At 37.8% G+C, this 17,902-nt stretch overlaps 1 protein-coding gene and 1 pseudogene across 1 annotated transcript in view; both read right to left on the reverse strand.

The window, feature by feature from the left end:
- The window catches only part of HECW1 (HECT, C2 and WW domain containing E3 ubiquitin protein ligase 1), a 675,231-nt gene that overhangs the window by 461,186 nt on the left and 196,143 nt on the right, over nt 1–17,902 (reverse strand). The window lies entirely within an intron of this gene.
- LOC128627038 (dolichyl-diphosphooligosaccharide--protein glycosyltransferase subunit 1-like) lies at nt 8,924–10,720 on the reverse strand (annotated as a pseudogene).

The raw sequence follows: 17,902 nt of genomic DNA on the forward strand, positions 1-17,902 counted from the left end.
TGCTCTCTCAGTGCACCTCACAGACTACCCAAAAGGTTGTAAAATGAGGATTATTTGCGAAGGTGTGGGGTAAATGCACAGAGTGGAAGTGTGAGCCACACAGCACTCTGAGGGTGTGGGCCGAAAAATGAGAACCTGTGAATATTGTAGCCCATACTTAACCCCCATCCTTGTTAAACCACAGGAAAGGGGGAAAAATGCTGCCCAATCTCCCCTCTGCCTGCAGAATTCTGAAAGACCTGCAAGACCAGATTGGCAGGTTTAGAATCAATAGGAGGTTTTCCACACACCCCCTACCCCATCTAGAGTAAGACAATAAGAACTGGAGCTATGAGAAAACCAGAGACTAATCCAGAAAGAAGCCAGAAGGTGAACACCAATGGCTGAGACAAATTTCACTTTGCTCACCTTCAGAACTTGAATGTTTTTTTATTTCTCATCTCTCCATTTATTTAGTTTTTGTTTGCTTTGTTTGTTTGCTTTTATTGTTTGATTTGTGTTTTTATTCTCTTGTGCATATTGCACTTTAATTTTTATTATTTCACTTGATTCATACTCCAAACAACACAGTACTCTTGGTCATTTACTTTTCATCCGGATAATTCATTACTTATCATACTATTGTTATTCCAAATCCCACACACACTCTTCCCCGGTCTTAGTCCATTTTGCTACCTTCCTGAGCTTTAATACTGTTGTGATTAATTTTATTTTTTCTTACACTATTCCAAGTTTCTATTCCTTACTCTCACTATATCTCCTCTATCTAACCTTGCATAATTGCTTTTCTTTCTTAAGCCAGTTCACATTCTTTTATCCTTTTAATAACAGTCTTATTTGTTTTTACACTTTTTTCATAAACTGAGTCTAGTTGAGTGAAATATCATGGTTATTGCTGTACTTCACCAAAGGATCTCCTATTTGTTCACTACTTGTTTGTACTTTAAATTTCATAGAATACTCTCCTGCTGTAAACTCCATTTCCATTTTCTGTGCCCTTGATTAGTTCAATAAGAAATTTTATTTCTTTGTCTTCTCTCTTTTTTTCTTCTTCTTTTCTCCCCCACCCCTCAACCTGGACTTTACTCTTTACTCTTATTAGCTTCCTTCCTGGTTCCTCTCAAAATCGTTTTTTTTATACATCTCATACTTTTCACTTTTCTACAATATTCTCATCCTGTTCAATCTTTATCTAACTTCATTCAACTGTCATTTCTATCACCCTTAATATGGTTTTTATGCAACTTTGCTCTCATTGGTGCAGTATCTTTTCAATTTTACTTCAAACTACATAGAAGACCCTTCCATCTCTCACTCCATTGTCTCCATCACCCTTTGTGTTTTCTTTTTCTATTTTTTAATTTTTTAAAATTTAATTGTTGTTCAAGTACAGTTTTCTGTCTTTTACTCCCACCCACCCCCAGTGCTCCCCATCTCCCTCCCATTTCCACCCCCCTTAATTTTTGTCCATGTGTCCTTTATACTAGTTACTGTAAATCCTTCCCCCTTTTCCCTGAAATTCCCTCCCTTCTCCCCTCTGGTCCCTGTCAGCCTGTTCTCTATTTCAGTGTCTTTGGTTATATTTTGCTTGCTTGTTTGTTTTGTTGTTCAGCTTCCTGTTAAAGGGGAGATCATATGGTACTTGTCTTTCAACACCTGGCTTATTTTACTCAGCATAATGCTTTTCATTTCCATCCATGCTGTTGCAAAGGGTAGAAGATCTTTCTTTCTTTCTGCTGCATAGAATTCCATTGTGTATATGTACCATAGTTTTTGGACCCATTCATTTACTGATGGGCACCTAGGTTGCTTTCAGTAAATTGTGCTGCTATGAACATTGGGGTGCAGATGACATGATAAGTGTACATGTAAAATCCTATAGACTCTACCCCAAAACTGCTTGACCTAATAAATGAATTTGGCAAAACAGCAGGATACAAAGTCAATATCCAGAAATCAAAGGTATTTTTGTATACCAACAATGAAACAGCAGAAGCAGAAATCAAGACAAAATCCCATTCAATATAGCAAAAAGAAAATTAAATTACCTAGGAATAAACATAACCAAGGAGGTAAAAGACCTGTATGCAGAAAACTACACAACACTGAAGAAAGAAATTAAGGAAGGCACAAAGAAATGGAAACATATGCCACATTCATGGATTGGAAGAATTAACATCATCAAAATGTCCATACTACCCAAGGCAATTTACAGATTCAATGCAATACCTATTAAAGTACCAATGACATACTTCACAGACATAGAATAAACACTTCAAAAATGTATATGGAACTATAAATTACCCAAATAGTAGCTGCAATTTCGAGAAAGAAGGACAAAGTTGCAGGGATCACAATACCTGATACCTTTGTGTTTTCTTAAATTGTAAATTTTACTCTCTTCCTTTATTTGCCAGGGTTTTATCTCTACTCTTATCAATTCTCCTCCCCTTTAACATGCAACATTTTCCCCTCTTTTAGTCATCTCATATATCTTTGGTCATATGTTATAATACCTGTAATGTCTCTTTGCTTTTATTAATCTTAGTTCAATGGTGATTGAAACTGCTGATGTGGTAGAGGACTTCTTTTTGATGGTACAGGCTTGTTGTCTGGTAATACTGCTTTGTAAATCAAAACCTGTATAACAGCATGTAACACAAGGTGAGAGTTGAGAATACCAGCACACCAACTAGAGGGGAGAATTAACCTACAAAGGAGCCACTGACAGGTAAAGCCTAAGCTAAGCACAATAAGAGAGCCTACACAAATTGGAGGAAGGGCCACCTTAGAGCATCCAGACAAGGAGAACAAAGAGATGGCACCACTGAGTCCCACAACACCCCTATCACAGAATTTCACCCTACAAAGACAGTTGGCAAATCAGAGAATTTGGAATTGCAGAAACCAACAGAGTCACCTAAAATGGGAAGACAAAGAAAGAATCCACAATCTAAAAGAATGGAAGACTCACCAGTAAAAAGCTAAATGAAATGGAGGCAAGGAAACTATTAGACAGAATTTAAAAGAATGTTATAAGGATACTCAAGGAACTCACTGACAGCTACAAGAAAGTGAGTGGGAACTACAACAGTATGAAAAAGAAAACAGAAACTATAAACAAGAACCAGGAATAAGTGGAGAATATAATATCTGAAATAAAAAAACACACTAGAAGAAATCACAAGCAGGATGGATGAAGCAGAGGACCAAATTAGTAAGATGGAAGACAGGGTATAAAGAAATATCCAGGTAGAGCAGCTGCATGACAAAAGACTAAAAACATATGAAGATAGCTTATGGGAACTGCAAGACAACATAAAACATAACAACACTTGAATCATAGGAATACCAGAAGGAGAAGAGGAGCAAAGGATAGAAAACATGTATGAAAAAATGATGACAGAAAACTTCCATTACCCGAAGAGGGGAAGAGCCATACAAATTCATGGAAGCACAGAGGGTCCCAATCAAGATGAAACTAAAGAAGCTTTCCAAGACCCATTATAATTATAAATGCAAAATTCAAAGACAGAGAATCTTAAAGGCAGCAGGGGAGATCTCATAAGGCTAGCAGATGACTTCTAAGCACAAACACTACAAGCCAGAAGGGATTCACAAGAAATAGTTCAAGTTATGAAAAACAAAGGCCTTCAACCAACATAACCCTACCAGCAAAGTTCTCAATTAAAATTGAAGGTGAAATAAGAAGATTGCAAAAGAGGATGAAAGATTACACCTTCACCAAAACAGCACTGCAAAATATAATAAAGAGACTGCTTTAAGAAGATGAAACAAGAGAGAGAAGAGTACAGGTACAAAATCCAATAAATGGCAACTAATAAGTACCTATCAATAATAACCTTAAATGTAAATGGTTTAAATGCTCCAATTGAAAGATCTAGGATAGCTGAATGGATGAGAAAACATGACCTGCACATATGCAGATTAAAAGAGACCCACCTCAGAACAAAAGACATACACAGACTAAAAGAGAAAGGATGGAAAAATATATTCCAAGCAAATGGATAGTAAAAAGAAGCCAGGGTAGCATACTTATGTCAAACAAAATAGACTTCAGAACAAGGGCCATAAGAAGAGACATGGAAGGACACTTCATAATACTCAAGGGAAGAACCCAACAAGAAGATATAAAAATATAAACATATATGAACCAAACATAGGAGTACCCAAATATATAATAAAATTCTTGGAGGACCAGGATTATATAAACAACATAATTATAGTAGGAAAATTGAACACCCTGCTGTCAACAATGAATAGATCTTCCAAACAGGATATCAACAAAGATATTGTGTCATTGAGCAATGCCCTAGATCAAATGGACTTAAGATACACATAGAACATTTCATCCAAAAGGAGCAAAATACGCATTCTTTTCAAATGCACATGGAACACTTTCAAAGATATACCACAAAATAGGACACAAAACAAGTCTCACCAATTCAAAAAATTGAAATTATATCAAGCATTTTCCATCAAATGGGCCCGAAACTAGAAACCAATATCAAGGAAAAAAACTAAAAAATATGCAAATTCCAGGAGATTGAGTCATGCTGTTAAAGAATGATTGAGTTAATAATGAGATCAAGGAAGAAATCAAAAACTTTCTGGAACACATGAAAAGGAACACGCAGCAGGTTAAAACCTATGGGATACAGCAAAGGCAGTCCTGATAGGGAAGTTCATAGCAATTCAGGCCTACCTAAAAAAGACAGAAACATTTCAAGTAAACAGCCTAACCCTATAGCTACAAGAACAGGAAACACAAAAACAAGCAAAACCCAGAGTGAGCAGAGGATGGAAATAACCAAATATCTGAGCAGAATTAAAAGACACTAAGACTAAAAGATGAGTTCAAAGGATCAATAAATCCAGAAGCTTTTCTTAGAAAAGGTAAATAAATTTAACATACCTTTAATGAGGATATTCAAGGAAAACAAACAAGCAAGCAAAGTATAAGCAGAGACATTGAAATTAAGAACAACCTGACAGTAACTAGAGGGGAGGTGGGAAGGGATAATAAGGGGAAAATGGGAAAGGGTTTTCAAAAACATGTACAAAGGACACATGGGCAAAATGAAATGGTAGTAGGATCAAAGGTGGGAAGTATGGATGGCTGGGATGGGGAGAAGTGGTCCAGGGGAAATGGAGAAAACTATACTTGAACAACTAAAAAATGTGAAAAAAAAAGGGAGAGGACCCAAATGAATAAAATCAGAAATGAAAGAGGAGAAATTACAACTGATATCAAACATAAATATAAGAAAGTAAGAAATTACTACAAACAACTATATGCGAAGAAACTTGAAAACCTGTGTGGAATGAATAAATTTCTAGAAAAAGATAATTTTCCAAAACCGAATGAAGAAAAAAATCAGAAAGTCTGAACAGACCAACAACAGCTCGTGAAACTGAAGCAGTAAACAAAAATCTCCCAGCAGATAAAAGCCCTTGACAGGGAGGCTTCCAGGAGAATGTAACAAAACACTTAAGGAAGAGCTAACACCTATCCTTCTCAGAAACACCAAGTTGAGGGAAAACTCTCAACCCTTTTTATGAGGCCAGCATCATCCAAATCCCAAAACAAGATAAAGACACACAAAGAAAGAAAACTACAGGCCAATATTGCTGATGAACATAGATGTTAAAATCCTCAACAAAATATTGGCAAACTGCATGCAGAAATACATTTAGAAGATCATACACCATAATCAAGTGGGATTCATGCAAAGAATAAAAAGAAAGAATATGCAGAAATCAATAAATATAATACATCACCTAAACAATATGAAGGACAAAAACTGCATAGTGATGTCAAGAGATGTAGGAAAAGTATTTAATAAGATAGAGCACCCATTTATGGAATCAACACTCAGCAAAGTGGGAATACAGGGAGCATATCTCAACATAATAAAGGCCATAAACAAGAAATCTACAGCCAACATCATACTCAATGTGCAAAATTTAGAAATTTTCCTTGTGCCTTTCCCAGGCACAAGACAAGAGATTCCATTTTTGGCACTTCTATTCAACATAGGATTGGAAGTTCTAGCCACAGTGATCAGATAAGAAAAAGAAATGAAAGGAATACATAACGGAAAGGAGGAAGTAAAGCTCCCACTGTTTGTAGTTGACATGATATTATGCATAGAAACCTCTATAGCTCTACCAAAAAAGTACTTGACCTAATAAACAATTTTGGCAAAAGGACAGGATACAGTCAACACTCAGAAACCAAATGCTTTTTTTTTTGTATACCAACAATGAAATATCAGAAATAGAAATTAAGAAAAAAGTCCTTTTACTATAGCAACAAAAATAATAAAATACATAGAAATAAAGTAAGCAGGGAAGTAAAAGACCTGTGCTCAGAAAAATATACAATATTGAAGAAATAAATTAAGAAGGAGAAATAAATGGAAGCATATACCATGTTCATGGATTGGAAGAATTAACATCATTTAAATGTCTGTACTAGCCATGTGATTGATAGATTCAACATAATTCCTATTGAAATACCAATGATATATTTTACAGATATACAACAAATATTTCAAATATATAAATGGAAAAATAACCTCCAAAAACCTCAGAAATTTTGAGAATAAAATAGGAGGAATCACAATACTTTATAGCAAACTATATTACAAGGACATTGTAATCAGAGCAGTTTGTTACTAGCATAAGAACAGAATAGACAGCCCAGAAATAAAACCATGTCAATATGGTCAGTTAATATTTAACAAAGGGGGTGGGAACTGAAAATGGAGAAAAAATTGCCTCTTCAACAAATGGTATTGGGAGGTCTGGACAAGTACATGCAAGAAAAGAAAAAAAAGAAACTCATTCCCCAACTTATACCACAGAAAAAAATAAACTCAAGATGGATAAAAGACTTCAATATAAGTCACAATGCCACAAAAGTCCTGGAGGATAAAATAGGCAGGAAAAGTTCAGGTATCCCATGCAGCAATATTTTCACGAATACAGCCCATAGACCAAGGGATATAAAGGAGAGAATAAATAAATGAGACTACATCAAACTAAAAAGCTTCCAATGGCTAAAGAAAACATCAGCAAAATGGAAAAGGAACCAACCATATGGCAAAACCTATTTGCCCTGATACTTCTTAGAAGGGTTTGATCTCCAAAATATAAAAAGAATCAGATGAATCCACACCAGGAAGACAAGCAATCCAATTAAAAATGGGCAAAGGACCTTAACAGACAATTCTCCAAGGAAGACATCAGAGAGCCCATAAACACATGAAAAAATGCTCAACATCAGTAGCCATTAGAGAGATGCAAATAAAACCACCATGAGATACAACTTCACACTGGTCCAAATGGCCATCATTAAAACATCAACAAACCACAAGTGCTGATGGTAGCACTTGGCTGTGGAGAAAAGAGAACCCTAGTACACTGGAGGTAGGAATGCAGAGTGGCACAACCACTGTAGAAAAAAGTATGGAATTTCCTAAAAAAAAACTAGTGATGGAACTGCCTTTTGATCTAGCCATCCCACTGCTGGCAATATACTGTAAGAATCTTGAATCACCCATTCAAAATAACCTATGCACCCGAATGTTCATAGCAGTGTTATTTACCATAGCCAAGGGCTGGAAGCAGCTTAAGTGCCCATCGATAAATGAGTGGATCAAAAAAACTGGTGCCTGTATGCAATGGAATACTACACAGAAGGAAAAAGAAGGAACTTCTACTCTTTATGACAACATGGATGAAACTGGAGAGCGTTATGCTAAGTGACATAAGCCAGGCTGAAAGACAAATACTGCATGATTTAACATATAAGTGTACCCTAATGAGAAAAACAACCAAATGAGCAAAATAGAATGAGGGACTTGGAAATAAAGGGCAAAGTGACAGTGACTAGAGGGGAGCAGGGAAGAGGGTAATGGAGGAAAGAAGGGGAATGGTTAAGCCATGGGTTATTCATAGAGGACTCATGTGCATGGACAATGGGGGGATTGACTGTAGGGTTGGCAGGAGATAGAGCAGGGGAGAGCAATAACAAAAAGGCCGGACAATTGTAAATGAACAACAATATATATTTTTCTCTTCTTTAACATGCTGGTTGGTCAGAAAATGGAAACAGATTCCATGCTTATGGATTGGAAGTACTAACATTGTTAAAATGTATTTGTGAATACCCCATATTTTCCATTGCTACTGATTTTTAGTTTAATAATAGTATGTCTGAAGGAAATATTTGGTATAATTTGAATCTTTAAAAATTTTTAAGATTGATTTTGTGCTATATTATATGATCTACCCTTAAGCTGTTTCATATGTGCTTGAGAATAAAGTGTATTTTGCTGCCGTTGGATGGAATGTTTTGTATATATCTTTTAATTTCATTTGATTTAAATTATAGTTTGAGTTCAAAGTTTTCTTGTTTTTCTCTCTGTATGACCTGTGAATTGCTAAATTAGGGTGTTGAAGTTTTGTACTATTACTATACTACAGTTTATTTCTCCTTTAGATATGTTAGTATTGTTAATACATGTAGGTTGTCCTATGTTGGCAGCATTTTGCTCTATCTTCTTTTTCGTAATGAATATATTTTATTATAATTGCTGTGTATTGTAAGTTCCATAAAAACAGGTGTTAAACCAGTACAAATAGATATTTTCAACAACTGAGCAATTATTTTTTTAATGGAATTTAAGGTTTTTTTTAAAGGAACAGTTGTTTGGGGACAAAAAATAAGTTCCTTGTGTTGTCTGAGGCAGGGCCTGTCTTCTCTTCCTTGAAGGCCTTTTGAGAAATACACATGCCAGCATTCACTGGCCTCAATGTTTATCTCCACTCACACACACACCTGCCATCTGTAAGTGCAGCACCCTGAGCCCATCATGAAGACAAATGGCAGCAGCTACAGAGCATCCAGGATATAGTTATTTGGTGACTTGCTTTTGTTACATTCTTAAGATAAGCTTCTCATTCTTGATGAACATATCTTCTTGACATGCCAGCAACAAGCTTCTCAGCTTTCACTGATGATTTCAGCACCATTTCCTTGACCTGTGCATCCAGGATCTGTATTTTGCTCACTTTGTCACACAGATCAGAGCCCTCTGTCTTCAGTCTGGACCCCAGCAGCTCTGTCTCACTGGTCAAGGCCTTGTGTTCTGTCTCCAGGCTCTTCTTGGACTATTGAGGTTGGACACATCTCATGACTGCTTATACCTCTAGGCAGTCTCATTAAAGCAATGATAGAGGCCTATTCTCTTATTGAGGGTCAAGACCTGCTCTTTAATGCAGGTCACCTTCATCCTGGCTTCCACAGCCAGATCTTTTGTGATAGAAAAGTTCAGCCTGACATAGATGATGACCATGAAAAATGGAAAGCAGCCACTACCATCAGGGGCTCTTGCAGCATGAGTACCTTGTTGGACATGAAGTGCACCATGATGTCCTGAATATGCTGATTTACCAAATATTTATTTGTAGGTGACAATCAAGGAGCAGTTAAATGTATCCAGGTAGGTGTAGGGCAGCTCATCTGGGTCATGGGTAATTTCATAGGGACTGTCAACTTGGATGATTCTGGCTTATTTGAGTAAGATAATCTTTATAATCAGAATTTACCACTCATTGATCAAACACATAGTCAATAAACCTCATATTTAGTGCATACTGTTCACCCAAATTGTAGAAGTACTCATAACCTGGGAGGTTGTAGCCAATGATGTAATGGGTCTTTTACCCTCCTAAAAGAAGAAAATGAGGCCAAACTTCCATCTCTATGGAGTCATCCAAAGTAGAGAGGTGGCTGGTAGAAATATTGCCAATCTCATCCTGGTAATAAATATCCTGAGCAGCAGCAGGGAGGATGGTGGCTGGTTGTTTCTGAAAACAGCAGCATGAAAAAGTCTCCTTAAGCACAGCCCCTGTGTGCTTCAAGTCTACATTTTCTTCCACAATATTACCCCAGTGAGAGACCTTGATGACATGGTCATGATGATGATAGTAAGGAAAGTGCATTTCTCATAATGTACTTTAAAAGTATCATGACTATATAAGCAGGGTCATGTCTGAAATGTCCATAATCCAAGAGATTCTAGGATCACATGGAGTTCCCCAACCTTCTACATTTCAAGAGTCAAACTTCACATGTAGTTTGTGTATTTGTTGGATAGGAAGAGTAGAAATAATAATTGCCCTCAAACACAACAAACTATTTCTCTAATTGAGTGACCTGGGTTGGATATGGCTGAAACACATGGGTATAGACTGTTTCCAAAATTACTGAAATCTTGGTACCATGATTGAGAGAAACTAGCAGCTTAACAGGGTAGAATCTCTGACTTTTACCCTTAATTTTGCTTTCTCATACTTTCAGATTATTTTCCTCCTCATTTTTTCCCTTCACCTGCACAAGGAAGTATGCCAGCTAGGCCTCAAGCTCCAGCTCCAAGGCCAAAAGCAAGGAGGTGGCGTGGAACGTGGAGCTGCCTCCAGAGTGTGCTAGGACCACCTCACCCATCACCTTAGCCAGCTGGCAGTTCAGGTCCACGGTGTGCTTTACATCCACATTTACCAACATGAGTGCATCGGGATAGGCACTATCTAAAATCAGGGCCCAGGCCCAGAGCAGCAGGTGCAGAAGCAGCTGGGAGGAAGGTACCTCCATAATCTGTACAGAGCTGAGGCACAAACTGTAGGTCTTCCCTGCTGCTAGCCACTGTGCATCTGCTCACTGGGGACAGGCTGGTGTCATAGGGTGGCAGTAACCAGGGAAGACAGACCTCATCTCCAGGCAATGGGCAGGCTGCCAATGCCTGATTACAGGGCCCATCATTTATCTATTTTTCTTTTAGAGATTTTTTTAGAGGAGGGGAGGGGGTTGGAGGGGGAGAGAGAGTGTAAAGGGTTACAGAGTATGGCTACGCTGATAATAGGGGAACACCCCCACAATTCTGCCCTCAGGAGGCATTGGGGTGGGGAGTGGTGCCTGCAAAGCAAAATTTACAGCATTTAAGATACATTGCATAACAAAGAAAAGTTAATAGCCATGATTTCCTGAAGGGTAGGAGGGCTGCTGTCCAGGGCCAATTGAGTACATGACTCAGAACTCCAGTTACTGATGACATAGCCAGCAAGGGGGAGCTCATACAGTGCCTGCATGACAGGCAGGGGCAGATGCCCACCCTGGATGCCCTTGTGTCACTGGGGACTCTTGCCTAGACTAAAGATGGCAGCCTTTAAAGAGTAAAAGAGTCTGGGGAACTGGCAAAGATTGCAGGCAATAACTTACCATGGGAAGGACGAATATGGGATCACATAGGAAGTTCCAAAACAAACATTTAAATTAGGACAAGGTGAAGGTCTGGGGGAGAGGGGGCAGAAAGAGCCAGGAAGTAACTGAGTCTGCCATGAGGTCAGAAATTCTGCCTGGAAGAGATGATGGCAGAGCTGGTAGAGCTGCAGGGGACCTGCCTGGCCACACAGAGACCTGAGAGATGCTTCTAACTGAACTATGACCAGGAATGCTGAGCTGCAGACTTCTGCTTTTCTGAAAGGTAGTACCTCTGAATGGTGTATTCTGAAACTGTCCTGGTTTAGCAAAGAAAGGCAGGATTGTGTGTTGGGGTTTTTTTAAAGGTGTGGGACTTAATGGCAGAAAATCTGCCATTATTCTAAATCTGTATAACCTTGAAATAAACAACTCTTTTCCTTTTACACCAAATTCTTGCATTGGGAGTAACAGTTCTTTGTGGTGGGATATCAAACCCCACGGCATTCAGAATATCACTGGCACAGTTCTATAATGAGAGGAGAAGAAAAGAGAGGGAGATGGGAAGAGAGGAGACAGCAATAATTGAATAACTATAAACAAAATAATTTGTGAACAACAGAAATTACTTGAATGTGAAAAGTACCAGGAATTCAGTACTTAATTATTATATTCTACTATATTTCCTTCAATAAGTACTACAATGAGTACTTTCAGTTGAACAATAAATATGTAAATACAGAGAGAATCAATCATTTCTGTTATAACTTTCATTTTTGCATATTTCTTTGTATCTTATTCTAATAAATATCTCTTCCTTAACTTTCTTCTTGACATTTTTTGTTAAAAATTTAAATATTTTATTGTTTATGCTATTACAGTTGTCCCCCATTTTCCCCCTCAACCCAGCCTTCTCCCACAGTCAATCCCCACACTATTGTCCATGTCAATGGGTCATTCATATATGTTCTTTGGTTAATCCCCTCACCTTCTTTCAACCAGTCCCCAACTCCCACTTCCCCCTTAAAGCTGTCAATCTGTTCTTTGTTTCTATGCCTCTAGTTCTATTTTGCTTTTGTATTTTGTTCATTAGATTCCACTTATAAGTGAGATCATACAGTATTTGTCTTTTACCAGCTGGATTATTTTACTTAGGAAAATAGTCTCTGGTTCCATCCATGCTGCCATAAAAGGTAAGAATTCCTTTTTTTACTGTTGCATAGTATTGCATTGTATAAATGTACCAGTTTTTTAAAATCCACTCATCTTAGTTGTTTACCAGGGTGGGGCCACCCAGGACGCTGGTTTGTGATGCTGTACATGGGGGCATGGTCAGAGAGGGGCCATTCAGGTCGCTGGTTTGTGCTGTCCTCTTAGTTTCCTTTTGTTTTAGGTGTGGTTCTTAATAACTGTAAGTTTGCTGTCCTTTCACTGTTCATCTTTTTAATCTTATTTTTCTTAGGTAAGTCCCTTTAACATTTCATATAATAAGGGCTTGGTGATGATGAACTCCTTGAATTTGATCTTATCTGAGAAGCACTTTATCTGCCCTTCCATTCTAAATGAAAGCTTTGCTGGATAGATCAATCTTGGATGTAGGTCTTTGGATTTCATGACTTGGAATACCTCTTTCCAGCCCCTTCTTGCCTGTAAGGTCTCTTTTGAGAAATCAGCTGACAGTCTGATGGCAACTCCTTTGTAGGTGACTGTCCCCTTATCTCTTGCTGCTTCTAGAATTCTCTCCTTCATTTTAATCTTGGCTAATGTAATGATGATGTGCCTTGGTGTGTTCCTTCTTGGGTCCAACTTCTTTGGGACTCTCTGAGCTTCCTGGATTTCCTGAAAGTCTATTGCCTTTGCCAGATTGGGGAAGTTCTCCTTTATTATTTGTTCAAATAAGTTTTCCACTGGTGGCTGTTCCTCTCCTCATTTTTTTGAATTCTTGTTTCTTCATCCTTTTCTGTTTGATCATTTTTTTTCCTCCTTCTGGTCCACTCCTTCGATTTGAGTCCCAGTTTCCTTTCCATTACTATTGGTTTCCTGTGCATTTCCATTCATTTCAGTTAGTTTACCCTTCATATGTTTCTCCAAATTGTGACTAAAATCAACCAGTTCTGTGAGCATCCTGATCACCAGTGTTTTGAACTGTGCATCTGAAAGTTTGGCCATTTCTTCATCCCTTAGATTTATTGGCTCTGGGGCTCTGAGTTGTTCTTGAGCCATGTCTTGATCTGTTTGTGCCTGTTACATATGAGGAATGGAGCTAAAACAAAAGCAAACTAAGAGGACAGCTAGATCAGGAGTAGAACCATGGAAATGAAGATCACATGGAGGGTTAGCAACAGGGGAGTGGGAGAAGAAGGGGGGAGAAGGTACAGAAAATAAGTAGCATAGATGGTAGGTAGAAAATAGATAGGGGGAGGGCAAGACTAGTATGGGAAATATAGAATCTAAAGAACTTGAGACATGTGGTCATAAACTAAAGGGGGGATTGGGGGGGGGGGGTATGCAGGGTGGGGGGAAATGAAGGGGGAAATAGAACAAATGTAATGGCATAATTAATAAAATATATTTAAAAAAACAAAAAAATCCACTCATCTACTCATAGGCACTTAGGCTGTGTCCAAATCTTGGCTATTGTAAATAGTGCTGCTATGAACATAGAGTTGTATATATTCTTTTGAATTAGTGTTTTAGAATTCTTAGGCTATATTACCAGCAATAAAATCACTGGGTCAAAAAGCAGTTCTATTTCTAATTTTTGAGGAATTCCATGCTGTTTTCCATAGAGGGTTCACCAGTCTACATTCCCACCAACTGGGGTTCCCTTTTCTCTACACAACTTCATCAGCATTTGTTGTTTTTTGATGTATTAACAATAGCTCTTTTGGCAGGTTAAGGTGATATCTCATTGTGGTTTTAATTTTCATATCTCTGATGACTAGTGATGTTGAATACTTTTTCATATCTCTCTAGGCCATCTGTATATCCTCACTGGAGAAGGTCCTTGGCCCATTTTTAAATTTGATTGTCTCTTCCTGGTGTTGAGTCATATAAGTTCTTTATATATTTTGGAGATTAAACCCTTGTCTGACATATCATTTGCAAATACATCTTCCCATAGAGTTAGTTTACTTTTCATTTTGGTGATGATTTCTTTAGCTGTGCAGAAGGTTTTTATTTTGGTGTAGTCCCATTTATTTTTTCTTTACATCCCTTGTCCTAGGAAATATATCAGCAAAAATATTGCTATGCAAGATATCTGAAATTTTACTGCTTATGTTTTCCTCTATTATTTTTATGGTGTCACAACTTATATATAAGTCTTTTATCTATTTTGTGTTAATTCTGGTGAATGGAGTACGATAGTGGCCTAATTTCATTTTTTTTTTGTATGTAGCAGTCCACTTCTTTCAATACCATTAATTAAACAGGTTATCTTTACTCCATTCAATGCTGTTGCCTCCTTTGTAAAATATTAATTGACAATAATGATGTGGGTTTATTTTTGTACTCTCTGTTCTATTCCATTGATTTAACCGTATGTTCTTACGCTAGTACCAGACTCTTTTGATTACAGTTGCCATGTTATATAGTTTGATATCAGGTATTGTGATCACTCCAGCTTTGTTCTTCTTTCTCAAGATTTCTGAGACTATTTGGGGTCTTTTCTGATTTTATATGATTTTTTAAAAATAATTATTTATTTTTAGAGAGAGAGGAAGGGAAGAAGAAAAAAAGGAGGAGAAACATCAATGTGTGGTTGCCTCTCCCACACCTCCCACAACCCACACAAGTGCCCTGAAGAGAAGCAGACTGGTGACTCTTTGGTTCACAAGTCAGCACACAATCCACTGAGCCACATTAGCCAAGGTTGATTTTTTTAAATATTTGTTTTAGATCTGTGAAATATGCTCTTGGTATTTTATAGGAATTGTGTTGACTACATAGATTGCTTTGGGTAGTTCAGGTGTTTTAATGATGTTAATTCTTCCAATTCATGAAATGGCAATATGCTTCCACTTATTTGTATCTTTCGCAATTTCTTTCTTCAATGTCTTATAGTTTTCTGAGTACAGATCTTTTGTCTCTTTGGTCAAATTTATTTCTAGTTACTTTTTGTTGTTGAAATAACAAATGTGATTGTTTTCTTAGTTTTTCTTTCTGATATTTCATCGTTGGTGTATAAAATGCCAATTGTTTCTGAATATTGACTATATATTGTGCTATTTTGCTGAATTCATTTATTAGATCATGTAAAAACCTACCTTTTTTAGTGGAGCCTATAGAATATTCTATGTACAATATCATGTCATCTGTGAAGAATGACAGCTTCACTTCCTCCTTTCCAATTAGGATGCCTTCTATTTACTTTTCTTGTCTGATTGCTGTGGCTAGGACTTCCAGTACTATGTTGAGTAAGAGTAGTGAAAGTGGATATCCCTGCCTTGTTGTTGGTCTTAAGGGAAACATTCTTACTTTTGGCATATTGAGTATGATATTGGTTGTAGGTTTTTAATATATGACCTTTATTATATAGAGGTATAATAATTCTATTCCCACTGTGCTGAGTGTTTTTAGCATAAATGGGTGCTGTATTTTATTGAATGCTGTTTCAGCATCTATTGATATGATCATGTGATTTTTATCTTTCATTCCATTCATGTGATATATCATGTTTATTGATTTGTGAATATTGTATCATCTTTTTTTGGATCCTTGTGATAAATCCCACTTGTACTAGTTCCAGCCCCTCTCCCCCACACAACAATAGCAAAATCATTGGCAAAAGAGCAAAGAATAATAAAAGTAGAAAGATAAATAGTATAGAAATGAATAAAAAAGAATATAAGAAGACCAAATGAAAGAAAAGTGATTATGAAAGGAGAAAAGGAAGATAATTAATACAAATAATAAATAGAAAGAGGAAAATGGGAAGAAGAGACAATAAAATAGAAAGAATAACACAAACCAGAAATGGAAAGAAGAAAAATGTGGTAAGGAAAAATAAGAGTCATATAAGATATGAAAGAAAAAAATAGAGATACAATGTGTGATTACCAAGAGAATTTAGTGCATGCTCTCTGGGTTCTTCCTTTGAAAAAGGCTCTGATGATGTCTGAGGCTGGTGTAAGCCAATATCAGGTACTACCCACATCCACCCTTCAGTAGCTTGTTTGAAACCAAAAGCAATACACAGTTTGTAGCTCTTTCCTTTGGACTTGGCTGCACACAGGATGGGCCAAGTTGTGCTGCAAATATGGCTTTTATCAGCACTGAAACCACACGTGTGTTAGCAGATGTCGCAAGACACAACAGGATCTGCCACTGCCTGCCTCTATGGGCTGGGCTGCTGTCAATCTTAGATTAGTCACTGACCCAACTCTTATTGAGAAGGCTACTGATGGAATCAGGGGGATGGGACCCCTGGATCTCCTATAAGAGGTGCCATTCAGAATTCAGGGAAGATCTTGGGTATGTTCCCCTGTCCCCAAGCCACTCATGTGAGTGTGTTATGGATTATTTTCCTGAACTCTTCAGGGTATCGCTCTTAGTAGGCAAGTGGCAGTGAGGGGGTGGAGGACTCCAGAGGCAGATGTTGGGTCTGCTGGAAACCAGGAGGGTGTTTCTATGGCTCACCCATAAGGGGGAAGCACCTGTCTGGTTCCCAAGGAAATGTATGTAATGGTTGTTCCTAAAAGTCAGTCTCTGACAACCCCAGGGTCTGCATATGTTGCTGTCTTCTCAACAGGGTTTAAAATGCAGGTCTGTGATAGTGAAAGGAAAAAAAAGAGAGATTCAGGGTGGGGTAAGCAAAATCCCATAGTCTGTCATGAGCAGCATTTCAAAGGGTGAGGTAATTGCTTCCCCCCCTAGGAAAGGTTTGCTCTTCTTAAAAAAGCCAAAGGGTGGTAAAATCAAGGCTGGGAAGTGGGGATGGCTGGGGTGGAGAGAGTGGTGGGGTGAAATGTAGACAACTATACTTGAACAACAATAAAAGAAAAAAAATTTTAAAGATGGTTTAGCCCTGGCTGGTGTAGCTCAGTGGATTGAGCATGGGCCTGTGAAACAAAGGGTCACCAATTTGATTCCCAGTCAGGGCACATGCCTGGGTTGCAGGCCAGGTCCCCAGCAGGGGACACATGAGAGATAACCACACATTGATGTTTCTCTCCCACTCTTTCTTCTTCCCTTTCCCTCTCTCTAAAAAAATAAATAAAATATTTTTAAAGAAAAGATGGTTTGAAGGGGGTGAGGGGAAGAGGTGGAGAGAAAATACAGACAACTGTAATTGAACAACAATAAAATAATTTAAATAAATAAATAAACAAACAAATAAATAAAAGATGGCTGCTGTAGTATCAAGTTATATTCTGAGACAGAAATTCATGCAGCCACTCCCTGACATCTCTCCCCAATTCTTCACACTCCAGACTCTTCCCATGTGACTTCAATCCATGCTGCCCTCCCTTTCTCTGGAGCCCAAGGTGAGTGTCTGTGAACACAAAACCTATGGTTTGGCCTTTTTAAGAAAATATATATATAGTGGCTTTATTTTTAGGAGGCTTCATCTGTCCCCAGCAGATATAAACCCCCCAGCCTTTCACCACTGGA

The sequence above is a fragment of the Artibeus jamaicensis genome, unplaced genomic scaffold (genome assembly GCF_021234435.1).
Source record: "Artibeus jamaicensis isolate MK-2021 breed Jamaican fruit bat unplaced genomic scaffold, CSHL_Jam_final contig_311, whole genome shotgun sequence".
Lineage (NCBI taxonomy): Eukaryota > Metazoa > Chordata > Mammalia > Chiroptera > Phyllostomidae > Artibeus > Artibeus jamaicensis.